The sequence below is a fragment of the Heterocephalus glaber genome, unplaced genomic scaffold (assembly GCF_053883595.1).
Source record: "Heterocephalus glaber isolate CG9 unplaced genomic scaffold, H.glaber_assembly_v1.0 deba00001481, whole genome shotgun sequence".
NCBI classification, from domain to species: Eukaryota; Metazoa; Chordata; class Mammalia; order Rodentia; family Bathyergidae; genus Heterocephalus; species Heterocephalus glaber.
Window position 1 is genome coordinate 9,389,141 of NW_028258317.1, and position 15,711 is coordinate 9,404,851.

The following is a 15,711-nucleotide window of genomic DNA, read 5'->3' on the forward strand; positions in this document are numbered from 1 at the left end:
TCATTGTAATCTAGCCAAAGACATGTTTTAATTTCTAAAATTCGCAAATACTAAATCCAATGATGAAGCAAAATCTTAAGCCATTCCAGCCCACTAGTATTTCTCATGTGCTAGCCTTGAGTAAGAGCAGTTAAGATCTAGACTGACTTACTTTAATGAGTGGCACCCTGGGAGAGAAGATGACCAAAGAAAGTTGTAATGACAGTGTGTAGCTTTCTTTTTCTTGTCAGATGATGACTTGAGGTCCAACTCAACATCTCTCAACTTCCTCAATAAAATCAAACCAAGAAACCTAAAACCCAAAAGTAACAAGTCCAATAGAGACAGTAACATCACCTTCATCTCCAGCTATATCGGGGGAAATTAGGGCAAAGACAATTGGCTACTGCTACTTCTTTCCACTTCACACCATAAATAGACCTCCTTCATTTTTTTCAGTTGTTAAAGCTTATGTAATTTAGTTTAACTAAGAAGGATCATGCCAGAGAAAATTGAAACCTGTTCTCTGTGAATTAAGTAAGCCCACAAGCCATACTTAGCACATTTCAAACTATTTATTTAAATGACATTCATACTGTGGAATACTTATATTTTATTAAATTATAAAGGATAATGTTCACCTAGCAGAATATGAATTTATCCTGACAGAAAGTTTCAAAATTAAAAATGTATGGTGAAACAAATTAACATTAATTATAGGTGAGTGTAAAAGTTTACATAAAAATACTTTCAAAATAGTTACAAAAACCTTTCATCCATAACTCTATCATTATTAAACAGAAATGGTCACTCAGCAAATAATCTTCCTTTATGACTTTCCCACAGAGTTTCAGGAAAACAAAGTTTAATTAACAGGATTGGCAGTCCCTGAATATGGATATTCACAGAAGACATCTCTCCAATTAATGTATTAAACTTGCTATCCATTGTCAGTGGAATTGATGTAAAATGAAAGAGGGAAAACCACCAAACCAAAATATTTGCCTCTATTTTGGACTGGATGAATAAGAGACTAATGGGTTGAATAAACATGAGTTAAATTGCTTGAGTTTTTTGAACCTCAGTTTTCTCACTTAAAAAATGAAAATAATAGTAAATATTTTAAGAAATTAAATGATGTTTAACATACTGCATATTACAAAGAGCATATTAAAATAAATGCTGATACCTTGTCTGAATTTTAGGCCTACCTCTACATTTTTACCTCATGAAGACTCAGTTGGCTCATGTATGAAATACTAGGATGATTTAGACCTACCGTGATTGTTTTAGCCAACAGGGGTATTTTTTGAATCAATGACATTTTTTTCTCTTATCAAAAATGTAATAGGACAGAGGTCATTGTCTTTTGCTAAATAAAAAAGAAATGTGAGATTGAGATGAACTGTGCTATGTGAAGTAACATTACAAACATCCCTGGGTTGGGAAATTTCCTTATTTTCCTTCTGCTGGAATATCTCTAATTCAGAAAGGTTAAGGTCACTAGTAAAACGAGTCAAAACATTGCTGGTTTAAGAATTAGTAAGGAAGCAATAAATATGCCCAATTATTTATTAAACATTAGAATTTATTAAGGCTCTAAAAGAGTATATGCACACATAGCACATTTTCTACAAACAAATATGATTTTTAAAGTCAACAAGTCATATTGGAGTATATTACTAGATTGTACATAAGAAGTTAAAAGACAAATAGTGAACATATTAAATTTTGAATTTCAAACCTGGTAAAATTACTAATGTTGGAACATATGGCTAAACAATGAGTTCGGAGGAAGATAACAATTAAGATTCTATTATATATCATACAAAAATAACTTCTTCAGAGAACAATTTAAATTGCTTTAAAGTTTAAAAATCTACAAAAAAAAAAAGAAACATGCTTTTGGGTTTCATATCTGGAAATTTTCTAACCCTAATTAATACTTATGTAGGCAACTAATATTTCAAATTGATTACTTGTACTCCAATGAACAAGGAACTCTGACCAAACATATTAATAGATGTTTCTCCCTTGGGGAGGAATGGATAACAAAGAGGGACAACATTAGTAGGAGGGTGATGTGCTAATTCTCTTTACTGTCAGAATTAAGCTAAAATTAAAGAATTTATTTTAGCAAAATTATATATAACTCCAAGATTTAGCCATTATGAATTGTGCTACTTAAACATAGGTATGCATGTATCACTGTAATGTGTTGTCTTTAACTCTTTTGGGAAGATAACTAGAAGGGGAGTACCTGGGTTAAATGTAATTTCTAGTTTTAGTTTTTTGAGGTATCTTCATTACGATTTTCATGGTGGTTATACTAATTTACATTCCCACCAACAATGTAGAAAGGTTTTTCTTTCCCTGAAGACTCACCAGCATTTGTTATTATTTGAGTTCTTGATGATGCCCAGTCTTTCTGGGACAAGATAAAATCTCAGTGTTTTGTAATTTGCATTTCTCTAATGACCAGTGATAAATATGTCCATGAATAGATGAATGGATAAAGAAAATGTAGTATTTACACACAATGGTGTACTTCTCTACTATAAAGAAAGATGAATTTGAGTCATTTGTAGAAAAATGGATGTACTTTGAGACGATAATGTTAGGTGAAATAAATCAGACATACAAGCATAAATATTCCACAGTTTCTCTCACATGAGAAACCCAAATTAAAAATAAAGAACAAAATAAACGGTAGATAATAGGAAATGGGCAGATAGCTCTTTTTCAAGTGGGAAAGGGATCAAGAGATAAAAGGAGGAGGGAAAGAGAGAAGAGAAAGGTGATTTAAAAAAAAAGAAATTAAGATGTGTTAAGTATATACACCAACCCTACCCAAGGAATGTAAACATTATGTACTCCAAACATATACCAATAAAAAACTTTTAAAAATTATATATAACTCTGTTCTCACTAAATTCTATGAATAACCCTAATTAGATATTATAGGAGTTACTAGGATAATGACCCTAGAACTAGAAGACTGTCTCCACCATAATTAATTGTGTGATAACAAGTGCAAGATTAAATTTTTAAGTTCATTCTTTCACAAGACTAACTCTCTGGTTTGGAGAAAGCATTGAGTGAGAGGCACCAAAAAATTTAATGTTTCCTGAGAAATAATCTAAGTTGTAGGTTTATTCCAGTGCCTAGTACATAGTAAAAAGTCAATAAGTATATATTTTCATCCTTTATCGTTCCTCGGAAAAAAATCCAAAGTTCCCAGCCATATCTTTAAATGTCCACCACATTAGCCAAACCAGCATATCCTTCCTTTGTACTAGGAAGGAACCTGGCTCAATACATGGTGGATGGGCAACACAGTGTATTTCATTGATGGACTTCAAATCTTGCCCTAGTGAATATCGGAGGGGAAATATTCTGAAAAATTCTTCGACTTCCTGGTGGCTTGTCACTTTTGATTTAGTGACTTGTTTCAAAGAAATAGAGTATTTTCTTTGTAACTCAGTGCATTGGCTTGTAGTCCAAGTTCTTAGAAAACTTCCATAACCATTGGAATGACTAAGGATGGATTAGACTCCCTGTGTATGTCCAGATCTGTCCTTCAGTGTACTACAAACTACCCAGAATTGAAAATTAATACTAACACATCCCTGAGGCTAATGGACATCTGGGGAGCCTTCTTGGAGAAAAATGGGTTGATAAATGTTTTTAGACAGATCGTTTTCAAATAATTTCAAACTCACACCTTGAGATTCCATAAAAATTGTCCCACCTTATATTTCCTATATTGATATGAAGCAGAAAAATATATTACTCTTAGTTTAAGTTCAGTCTTATTTATATAGAATAAAAAGCTGAGTCTCCATAGCTCAAACATGCCTCACTATGTAATATCTGCTTTCATTATCTAAGGATTTTACAGAAAAAATATGTAGAGGAAATGAGATTAACTTAGCCAATTTACTCTCCCATATTTCACCACCAGACATGGCCAAAGCTACATGAAAATCACTGCCTAAAATCACCTTATAATTCTCCTTGAGCTACTGATATTTCTAAAACCTGCTATCTGAGAAAAACTGCTTTGATGGCATTTTAAAATATATTTTTATGTCCAAATTTTGATCATGGTTACAGTTAAACCATGAAGTTGATGGACCCTGGTAGAACAAAAAGAAATTGTTCTCTGTTATACCTCACATTACGCTGCATTCTCACTAGTAAAAAAAAAATATATATATATATATATAAATTATGAGAAAATAAAAAAATAGAAACAAAGTCTATGTAAATAGGGAAGGATGGAGGGGGTGAAGGGCATACAGGTAATGGGGAAAAAATAAGAACCAAGATACATCATGTACAGGTACAAGCACCCAATGATAAACGTAAATGTATTGTTTACCTAAAATGTACCAATAAAAGAATTTAAGGAAAGAAAAAAAAAAGAGAAATACAGCAGTCCCTCACATGGTAATAGGGCTATGCTAAGTTACATCACATGGACAAAACTCTATTTTCATTTAAAAGGAGTACAAAAATGGCTAGTACACATAGGTTTCTGGGATTTCACATTCCATTCCTTTTTTGTTACTACAGAAACTTAAAATCTGAAAAGTTGAACTGTCAGTGAAGAACACATTCTTATTTTTGCATAACTATTTTATATTAAATGCATCTCATGTAGCAAAGCTCTTTTTCTTTCTCCTCCCTAGAGAATCTGTCAGCCACAAGACTCAGCCTTACTAGTGTCTGTGGGTGTCTCCGAGCAGTCTAGTACTCTGAGAGAATAATGAGAAGTCACCGATCTGTTATAGAAAATCAGTCTAGCAGATCATCAAAAATTTAGCATAGAGAAAAATAATTTTGAAATCTTTAAAGACCTTATGTAAACTCAATTTTTGGAAGCCAAAAGGAAAATCATATTTTTATATGGCATATAAATGAGTTCCTTAATCCATTAAAAGATCTTTGTTGTTGTATGATTTTTTTGTAGTAAAATACATTGCTCATGAATCTATTTTCACTCATAGGTCCCTTAAATAAGATAGCAGAAAAGAATGAAAGAAAATTGATATTTGTCAAGTACTGGTGGTTTTCCAGGAATTCATTATATGCATTAACTTTTCCAATATTCACCACAACCTTAAAAAGTACAGAAGCAGTAAGTATAACAGCTACATATACAGACTATGAACTCAGCTTCATTTTTGGTTCATATCCACTCAGTAGCCAAAATATAATCAAATTACGTAGCATCTTTCATTCAGTTTCCTCCTCAGTCAATGGGGGTGAAAATATGTCATAATATTCATCTGAGTATTAAAATAAATAAGGATAAAATTATCACAGTGTAGCACACAAATATTCAATATATAAAGGCAAAATAACAGTTCAGTATTATTGTTCATTTTACAGATTCAAAACATGAAGCTTAGGGAGGGTAGCCAGCAGTTTGCAGATGCTTTCCCAGGAACTAAAGCTCTCATATTCTCTTTCATTTACTGTTGTACCATAGAAAAAAGTCAGGATAAAATATAGAGTGAACTTGCGATAATAGGGATATAGTTTACTGTTTACCTCTCAAGTCCCAGAGACCATAGTCCTTAATTAGTAAAGTCCTCTAAGAATCAGAACCTAAACTTTATACATTAAAAGTCCAAATATTTTTACTTTTATGGGAAAAAAGAAAATATTATGCAATTACTTCTTGTTTGTGTATAAGGTGAATGATACAGGTATGTACTTTCAAACACCTATGCTTCACAGGAATAATTGGGTTCTTTCCTCAAAGGAAGTATGGGTAGCAGATGAATGAACTTGAGATACAAATGATGACCACCTAGATAACAGAGGTTGTCTGTTGGGTAGTTCTCCTTAGAAAGGATATAGTCAAAACCAGAATGTGATTGGCTGCTTTACTTCACAGATGCTTAAAAATTAGTGGCCTGCCTATGGTCACACAGCTGTTAGAAAAAACTAGGATGCATCTACAGATAACATAAGATATACTTTTAGATCATTGTTTTTAATCACAGTGAAAAAACATATCTGTTCATAAGGCAAGAAAAAACCTATTAAAGAAAATCTATGTATTTTTATGAGACATAATCTTAGTGTCATTTTAAAACTAGGCTATTCTAGTCTGCACTGTTTTGAAAGGTGTCAAATTAATGACTGTGGTATGTGAAGTTTTTCTTGCTTTTATTTAGAAAGACATAACTCAAGTAGAAATGATTTAAATTCCCTGGATTCCAGAACATGTTACAATGTATCCTGTTTCTTGCCTTTGCATAGGGAGGCCCAGCACCTGGAAGTACTTCTGTCTTTCCCAGTTGTTGCCATTTCTAAGCCTCTTTTCATATATATCTTCCTCCAGAAACATCTTCCTGGCCAGCACCTCTGCATTGTTAACTGTTTCATTCTCTGGGAAATATCTGATCCCTGTGTATATTTATATTGTGGTTATTAGTGTAAGTAAAATCACTTATTAAAGCATCTATCTTTCCTACTAGACTAGGAATTTGTCAGGCTTAGGCCTGTCTTAGTCATTTTGCAAGTACCACATTTAGCAAAGCACCTAGCACATAGGAGGCAATAATAATTTTACTCTATTGACTTACACAAAAACTAAAAAATTAACGTTCTATGTAGTATTACTCAGAGGTACTCATAATAAAATACAAAGAGTATGAGGTATGATTATGATACATTATAAATTATGAGATACATATGAGAAATTAGAATATATGAGATATGATGACATCAAGGGATGAATTTATTGATATCTTCCATCATTTATAGTGATCAAGTTATCTTATTGTTTGAAGATTTATAATTCCAGATTTTCTGAGTTACAATTTTTGTTCCACAATTGGTTTTGTATGCTTGAAACTAGCAATTTATAAGTTAAAACACTACAGTAAGATCTTCAATCTTTTTAAATTTTTTCACTTCTTTGGAAACAATGTTAAACTTACTGCTCTATTCATGTACTCTGAACTTTAGATAATTTTTTTAACTTTAGATAATTTTAAAGCAACTAATCTATTAGTAGACTTTTTTCAAATCCAGGTAATATTAAAAAGGACATTTAATACTCCCCAGTTAATCACCCTTCTACCAAGGAAACAGGAGTTATGTGATATGATAACTCTTTTCCTTCTTCTTAGTACTTTTGATTTATAAATTAGATTTGGAAAGCACTTTTGACAAAGATCACTAACATAAAAACTAGTGCTACCTTCAAGCTTAACTGCAGTTCTTAGCCTGTGCTCTTCAAGCAAATCACAAAAGGCATCTGAATCATCCACAAAGCTAGCATAAAATACACCCAACTCATCTGACATTTCAGTGCAAGCACTATTTAGAAAATCAAGAATACATCTGGGCAAAACTGCAGAATATTTGGAACTAGCAGGGCTTCTGTCAAGACATTTTATAGTGACTTGATTCCCTAAAATACATACATCAGCCTTTATTCTCCTTTGAAAGCACCATTGTTCCACAAGATGTCTGCTTAAGATTTTTGGCATTGTTTGGAAGGTTGTTTGCTTTGTCTGAATTGTGTTTCACTGCCCTCCCGGGGGTTTCACTATTTCACACAGCTAGCTCTGCCCTCTATGTTCCCTTGGTGTATGAAATGGAAAAAATGTAATGGCCATCCAGGTACAGGAGATTTGCTGTGAAAATTCTGGTCCTTTTCACAGTATTCATCAAGACAAATTGATTTTCTGGCAGGTCATTCTTGAAAGTAAACAGTACACTCGCTGGTATGTTTTAGTAATTTTCTATGTATTCATCTGTTTTGACTTCTTTGATAGGCATGTTTTATCAGTTTTGTTCCTTGGCCATACATGGTTTTAGAAATGCAAGGATAACTTCTTATCCACCAGTAATCTATAAAATAATTTATTTCCCTTATGTTTCTGTTTCTGTTTTTTTTTTTTTTTACTTATTGATATAGTTTTCCATTATGTGCACATTTCAAAAAAATTCCTTGGTTAATGTCTCTCTCTAGTATGAAATCCAACAGCAACTGAGATTGGGCAACTTTTGAGCAGACTCCTTGTTCACAATGATTCACTAATTCATTCAGCAGTTATGAAGCAATATCTTCTTCCAAGTACAGTGCTTGGAGCTGCAGAAAGATATGGATAATAAAGACATAGACATATGGCTATATAAATATTAACCACAACACAGTCAACATTTGAAATGATAAACTTATTTGACAAATAGATTAAGTGCCTGTGTGCATGTTTCATAATTTTATCAACAAATCACAGAGGTATGGTGAATCCAGCTCAGTGTGCTCTTTCTTTGACATTTTATTGTCTAATTGTTTCTTGGGGCTTTGTTCAAAATGAAGTACTGATACATGCTACCACATCAGTTTTTCAATTGAGCCTTGAAAATATTGTGCTACTTGAAAGAAACCAGTCACAAGGATGATTAAACTATAAACTCAAAATGGTTGAATTTTATGGTGTATGAATTATATATGTGTAAAGAAATTATATAAAAACACACAGACATATATACACACACAAACATAGAGCAATGCATTAAGAAAAACTTTCAAGATTCATTAATCCAGATTGTTAATTCTTGCATCTGACACTTTAAAGAGTTCAGAGAATTTCAAATGTTATGAACTCAATTTACCTATGTGATTAACTAGGAAAAATTATAAATTCTATAATTCATATACTGAAATATTGGAAATAAAATGAATCAATATTTTGGTTTAGGTTAGTTAGGTCACTTACCTTAGATAATTATGTGATTATGTACTAGTATCATTCCAATCTAAGCATTGAGAGTAAATTGCTAACACCAACTGACAAATTATGAAATGCTTCTTTCATTTTACCTGCTTCCATAGCTTAGCAAACTTATATAAATGAAGCTATAATCATTTGTTGTCTAGTATAGCAAATTTACATAGAAAAGTAAAATAATAAAAAATGTATACCATGTTTCAAGTTTATGTATGAAAACAGGCTATATCTGATGAGAGTTTTGTTCTGTAGACTGACTGCTAGAGTTTGGGTCTAAAATGCCCACCAAATACTCACATGTTAAAGGCTTAGTTCTCAGTTGGTGCTACTAAAAGGTGCAGAACCTTTAAGAGTGGGGCCCTGTGGGATGAATATTAGAAGTCCTGTGCCCACAAAGTCAACTGGGAGGGAGATTCCATCTCTCTTGATACCTGGCTGCCATGAAGAAATCAGTTTCCCCCATTGTAATGTGCTGTCTCACCACAGACTCAACAACAGGACAAAACACCATGGACTGAAGCCTTCAAAGTAGTGAATTAAAATAAACCTTATCTCAGGTATTTTGTTACAGTAATGGAAAACTGAGTAAAACATGGACAAATATGAATCTATTAGCACAAATACTCCCTTCATATGTTCCAGTATTAATACATATGTGCTTTTCACAAACAATGTTATAATTAATTGGGTATGAATATGAGCCACATATTCTCTTCTACATTAAGGAATTAAAGGGCACGTTACTGTCTCTGAGGTACTCTTAATCTACTAGACTATTTCTAACAAATGAATTGCTAGAGATGGGAATACAAATGTCAATGCTAATCTGAGAAAAAAATATGTGAGTATATCAACATTTCTAAGAAGAGTATGTCATTCTCCAATAGTAAAACAGATGGTCACATCAGAAGTTGCTGGTTAACTAGGACATAAGCAACTTGTTAATACAAATATTTAGCTATTTTAACATTGTTCTGTGTTTTCAGTAGTTCTCTGAAGGCAAAGAATCTATGTGACTAAAACTCATAAGAATACCAGAAATCATATTTGATTCATACAACTGAATTATTCTTGCCATGCTGACTTCTTATATCCTTTATTATTTAATAATTTCCTAAGATTAGATACCAAATTTCAAAATTTTTATATTTATAAAAATATAAGTATCTGAACATCAAGATTTTTTCTTTATGTTTAGTTTTCAGAAGCCTATTCTGTGTCTAATCAAGAATTCCTTTAGATTCATTCTATTTATCATGTGTTCAGCTTCTTGATTTTGTAGGTTTATATCTCTTGCCAAATTTGAGGAAAATTTTAGCCATATTTATTTAAATATGTTTTCATCTCTATTCTTTTTCTACCTTTCTTCTGGTACTCTGATTACAGAAATGTTAGATCTGGTAATATTTTTAGTTTATTTTTTCTCCATTTTTCAGATTTAATAACTTGCACTGTCCTATATTCCAGTTCATTGGTTATTCCTTCTGTTTCCTCTTTCTATTCTTAAATCCATCCACTCTGCATTCTATTTTGGTGTTTGTGTTTTCAGTTCTAAAATTTCCATTTGGCTCCTTTCAAGCCTTCTATTTCTTTTCTGAGGCATTCTATATTATCATTTTATATCAAGCGTACATACAATAAATCACTAAATCTTTTTTATTATGACTAGTTTAAAAACTTTGTAGATAATTCTAACATCTATGTGATTTTAGCATTGGCATTTATTACTTGTCTTTTTTGTTGATTTTGAGATCTTCCTGGTGTAACTATATAAAGGTATAATACGTACATTTGATTGAAACCGGGACATTTTTATTTTATGGTATGGGACTCTAGACTCTATTTAAACCTCTTTTCCGGGTGGTTTTATTGGACCTTATTCAGGAAGAAAAAGGGATACTGGCCAGTGACATGGTCCTGCTGATTGGAGGTAGAAATCCAGACTGCCTACTCCTTCTCATTAGAGCTGGGCAGTGATAGGAGGTCTGTCTCCCCATGTGATCTCCATTAACACTACATTGAGTGTGGTTTCATTACTGCTGAGCAGTGATAAAAGTTGCAGCTATCCATTCAGCCTGCTCTGACATTACTAAAAAAGTTCCACATTAACATCACAGGATGAAAAACCTCATTACCAATGGAAGGGGATGAAAGTCTCAGTTCCATATTGGGTCTTTGCTGATACCACTCTGGTAAGTGATATTGGAGTACTTTGTTATAGCTTCAGATGTGTTTAAGTCTAGATTCATCACTGTGTTGACATGAGTAGAGATGGGGTCAGCTTTTTTTTCCCGATTTTTTTATTTGCTTTTTGTATAATTTGAGCACGGTGGTTATTATGTAAAAATGTCTGTCTTGCTAGGTTGCAGTAGATTCTCTGGCTAGAGAGAACAGGCTTTATTGAAGCTTTGTCTTTGATGTGCACTCTTCAAGATTTCTGAGTCACTGGCTATTTTAAGCTCCAAATCTGGGATATATGAGGAAAATAAAGAAAATCTAGCAAACTCACTACTCTTTTTTTTTTTAATTTATGTCTCAATATACCTAACCAGTTCACCTTCTTCTCCACCAAAAATTTTCTTCTCCATCAAAACTTTTCTTCTCCATCAAAAATTTTCATTTTTGAAAAGTCTTAATTGCACTTAGTGGGGAAAGTGTAACTTCCCAGAACCACAAATCTGAATTCTGAAAATATTTCTAAAATAATAAAAGTTTAAGAAATTTGAAAAATAAATGTAATTCAAATTATTCCAAAAGATAACTACTATAATACAGTATTTTAAGACTTTTCAGAAAACTGAACTAAAACTGGGGAAATACGCTGAAAAATATACCAAGTCAGAATAGATAGAATTGTAGGAACTATGTTCAACGTTTCTAACCCATGAAAAGACTATTTTGACATTAGTCTTATATGTCACCCTAGCTAATATGGCCTAAATAACATACTAGATAAACTTTGCAGTATTGTGAGGAAAGGGAGAAGCAAGCCAGCCACAATCTCATCAGCTATAAAGAGGGTGGCTAAGAGAAAGTTTGTAGCACATAAAAAATTTATGATTGAATCAAAAAAAGAGAAAGAAATAGAGAAAAACTAAGGTAGATAAATGCTGATTTTAATACTGTAGAAAATTTTAATGTACATCATCACCACAATTCTCTAATTTTAGGCCTTGTAGCTGTGATTAGTGAGTAAAAATGGAGTGATTAAAATATATTTTTCTATCAGTAGTTTTTATATTATGGTCATTTTAAAACAACATGAGACAGTTATGCACTGACTTCTACATTTTTTTTTTACTTCTACATTTTTAAACATACTCTTTTTTTCCCAGAATTTGAGGCACTTCCTACTTGCTTTGAACTTCTAAGTAATTTTAAATGTAGTTTAATCAATTATGCTTTCTTTGATTAGCAATTATTTAATGAATTGTCAGTTTTCTTTGTCAATTATTCTAAAACCATTTGATTGAGGTTTGCATAATGAACAGTTGTATTTTAAAACTATATGTGCTCTAAGATGATTTGTCCAGTTGATAAACATTCATCGTTTCCTAGGTTATTTTGATTTTATGAATTAAGTATTTCTTTTCAAACAGAAAGCAAACATTACATATTGGATCATATTTTTAAGTATTTTTTATTTTATATTTCCTTTGCAGTTAAAAGTTAATCCACGTGTAAAGCAATTTTTCCCATTCTGTGATTGGACATCATGACTATTTGCTATTTTGGGGTGGAAAGACTAGACTTGGATTCATAGTAAAACATAAGAAAATGTCAATGTAGATTCTTGGAGGAAAGTAATACTGAGCTTGGATTGCTCAGTAAAGCAAGCATGTTGTTTTAGCTGCTGGCATGCTCTCCTTGATGGGATTACCCATGTATAAGTACACCACCACTCTCTCAAAGGATAGGATGATAACATCCAAGGGGCAAATATAAGTACTTTAATAGTCAGCATATTCCATACTTTTAGCTTAGGGTTATAATTTAAGTTTGGCTCTAGAACTCACAATCAAAAGTCCTGAAAAATACTTCAGTGTAATGACACTTGCAAGAAATAAATGATAAAATGTGAACCAAAAAAAGGGGCTTCCAGGTAGCCAGCACTATATACTGTATAAGATGGTAAAAGAATCTTAAATCATTGGCTAAAACCAATTAATTAAATCATTAACCATTAAATTGAATCATTTGTTAAGGATTTAATTTATTTGTACCTCACATAACTGTTAAAATTCAAAAACACTGTTAAAAATTAGTACAATCATAACTGGCTAAAGAAGAAAAACAATGAGAATTTAGCTTAAAATATTTCTTATGAAACAAATATATTTAAAGGTGAATAAGTCTTATCAATGCTACTCTAAAATTATTAACATGTTAAAATAGTAACTAGGAAAAGGCATGAGCATCCATAGATTGATTGTTGATATATAGATATTTCTTAATTTGTTCTTTTTTTTGTATTAAATTCTTTTATTGGTACATTGTAGGTATACAACACAATTACATTTCTCTTTGGGAATTGTACCTTTACATAATGCATCCTGGTTCTTATTTTTTCCCCATTCCTAGCCCTCCCTTCACCCCCTCCACCCTTCCCTATTTACAAAGACTTTATTTCCATTTTTTCCATTTCTCATCATTTTTCCTTTCCCTTCTTTCCTTTCCCCTGCCCCTCCCACTACCCCTACCCCTTTGGATCTTTTCTTCCTATTTTACATTATCGATTATTCATTCTAATCATTGGTACATTTTAGGTATACAATATAATGACATTCATCATTGGAAATTTGCACCTTTACATATTCTCTCTTGGTTCTTATTTTTTCACCCTTGCCCAGCCCTCCCTTCAACCCCTCCAGTCCTCCTTATTTACAAAGATTTTGTTCCTATTTTTCCATTTTCTCATATTAATCCCATTCCCTTCTATCCTTTCCCCTAGCCCTCCCACTTCCTTCCCCTTTGTCCCTTTTCTTCCTATTTCACATTACCTACTATACATTTAGTCCTTATTTACACTTTTAGTTTCTCACACCAGAGAAACTATTCGGTATTTACACATGTGTGTCCTATTTATTTCACTTAAGAGTATCACCTCAATGTGCATCCACTTAGCTATAAATGTCTCTAATTTCTCATTTTTTATGGCTGAGTAGTACTCCATTTTATTTTTTTAAAAACCCACATTTTCTTTATCCAGCCTCCAGTTGATGGGCATTTGGGCTGTGTCCAAGTTTTAGCTATTACAAACTGTGCTGCTATGAATATGGGTGCACATATATCACTGTGGTATGGTTCTTTTAATTCTTTGGGGAAGATCCCCAGTAAGGGAATAGCGGAGTCAAATGGGACTTCCAGTCCTAGTTCTTTGAGGTATCTCCATACTGATTTCCACAGGGGTTGCACCAGTCTACACTCCCACCAGCATCTTAATTTGTTCTTAACAGGAATGCCGTTTTGAACATCTGGCTTGTCTTTTTATCACCTGCTCTTTTTTGTTCTACATTTGCCCTCTTTAACATCACATCAAAAGATAAAGAGGTACATATGGAGAGAGTATGATTTCTGATATAACAAAACTAAATTAACTGTCAGCACAAGAATAGCCTATGCTATTCAACTATTTGAATTACCAGTGTAAGTGGAAATAAAACATCAATGGAAGAAATGGCTGAATTTTATTTAGTCAGAGTCATAATACTTTCAGCTCTTGCATAAACCTAAACAGCTAAAAGTTTTAAGTTAAGTTTTATTTTCCCATTGAATACAAGACCAATAAATTGATTAAGTTTATAAGGACAATGCCCATTGACAAATAGAGAATAAAGTACAGTACACTGGGAAAAATTAGATTTCCATTTAAGTCATCCCTTTCAAAATATGCTATTATAAAGTGTTTTTAACTTGATGTTATTTTCCTCTTCTTTTTTTTTCATGAAAGTGGGACAAAGTACATAATTTGAGGAATTTTGAGCAAAATTAGGGGAACTATTTTTCAAAAGCCACCACAAATTTCAAGATGATAACATCAAGTAGCATTAAACCAAAAATAGGATCCATGTAAGTTAGCAGGGGCACTCATGCAACTTTATAGCTCATACACTCATGAAGTAATCTGGCAATAACCATCAGGCCTACTGTACATGCACCTACTCTTTTACCCATTTTTCCTATTACCAGGGCTCTACATATGAGAAATATTAGAGTTTTGTTATATTTCCCAGTGTTATTTTAATAAAGGAAAATTGTAAATTTTAATATTAAGTATAAATTGTAGGTTTTTAAAGAATATCAGAAAAACATTTTTCTTAATGACATAAAATGCTCCTAAATGGGAAAAGTAGGACACGGCTAAAAATATAGACTGCTCCCTCTCTCCTTCTCCCTACTTTCATTATTTCCCTATATACACATTCTGAAAACTGAAAAAGCATGTGGTAAAATATTAACAGTGGTTATTTCTGTGATAAATAATTATGCATGATTATCATTTCCTTCTTTGTGGCTTTCTGGCTATTCTACATTTTCTGCAATGAACATTTATTACTTTTACAACTAGGAGGAAAGTAGAAAAAAAAACAATAATAAAGACTTCACCTAAAACTGAGTTTCTAAACTCTAAACAGTTGGAAGCAATAAACTGAGCAGTAATACAAATGGACCTACCAAAAAATGGTGCACTCTCACTGTCTTCAATACAGCACTCTAGAGAAGGAAAATTTAGTGCAGAAAGTAAAATTTCAGCTCAATTTTCACAGTTTTCTTGGCCAAACTTGTCCTGCTCGGTTTTTTTATTTACTACGTAATTGAACAGATTAATGCCATTATTTTTAACATACAAGTTAGTAGATGTTGTACATTAAATTATTTTAGTCTTATAGAGAGTATATTCCAGTGATTCAGTCCTAGAACAAAAGTTATCCTATGATCAGAGCAATAATGACTAAGTTTACATCACAGG

The 15,711-nt window shown here is 32.3% G+C and overlaps 1 long non-coding RNA gene across 1 annotated transcript in view; it reads right to left on the reverse strand.

Annotated features, from left to right (window-relative positions):
- LOC110349978 (uncharacterized) overlaps positions 1 to 15,711 on the reverse strand; it is a 259,222-nt gene that overhangs the window by 7,652 nt on the left and 235,859 nt on the right. The window contains exon 8 of the long non-coding RNA XR_002396213.2: positions 152 to 292. This is a non-coding gene — a long non-coding RNA (uncharacterized LOC110349978). The remainder of the gene's footprint in view (positions 1 to 151; positions 293 to 15,711) is intronic.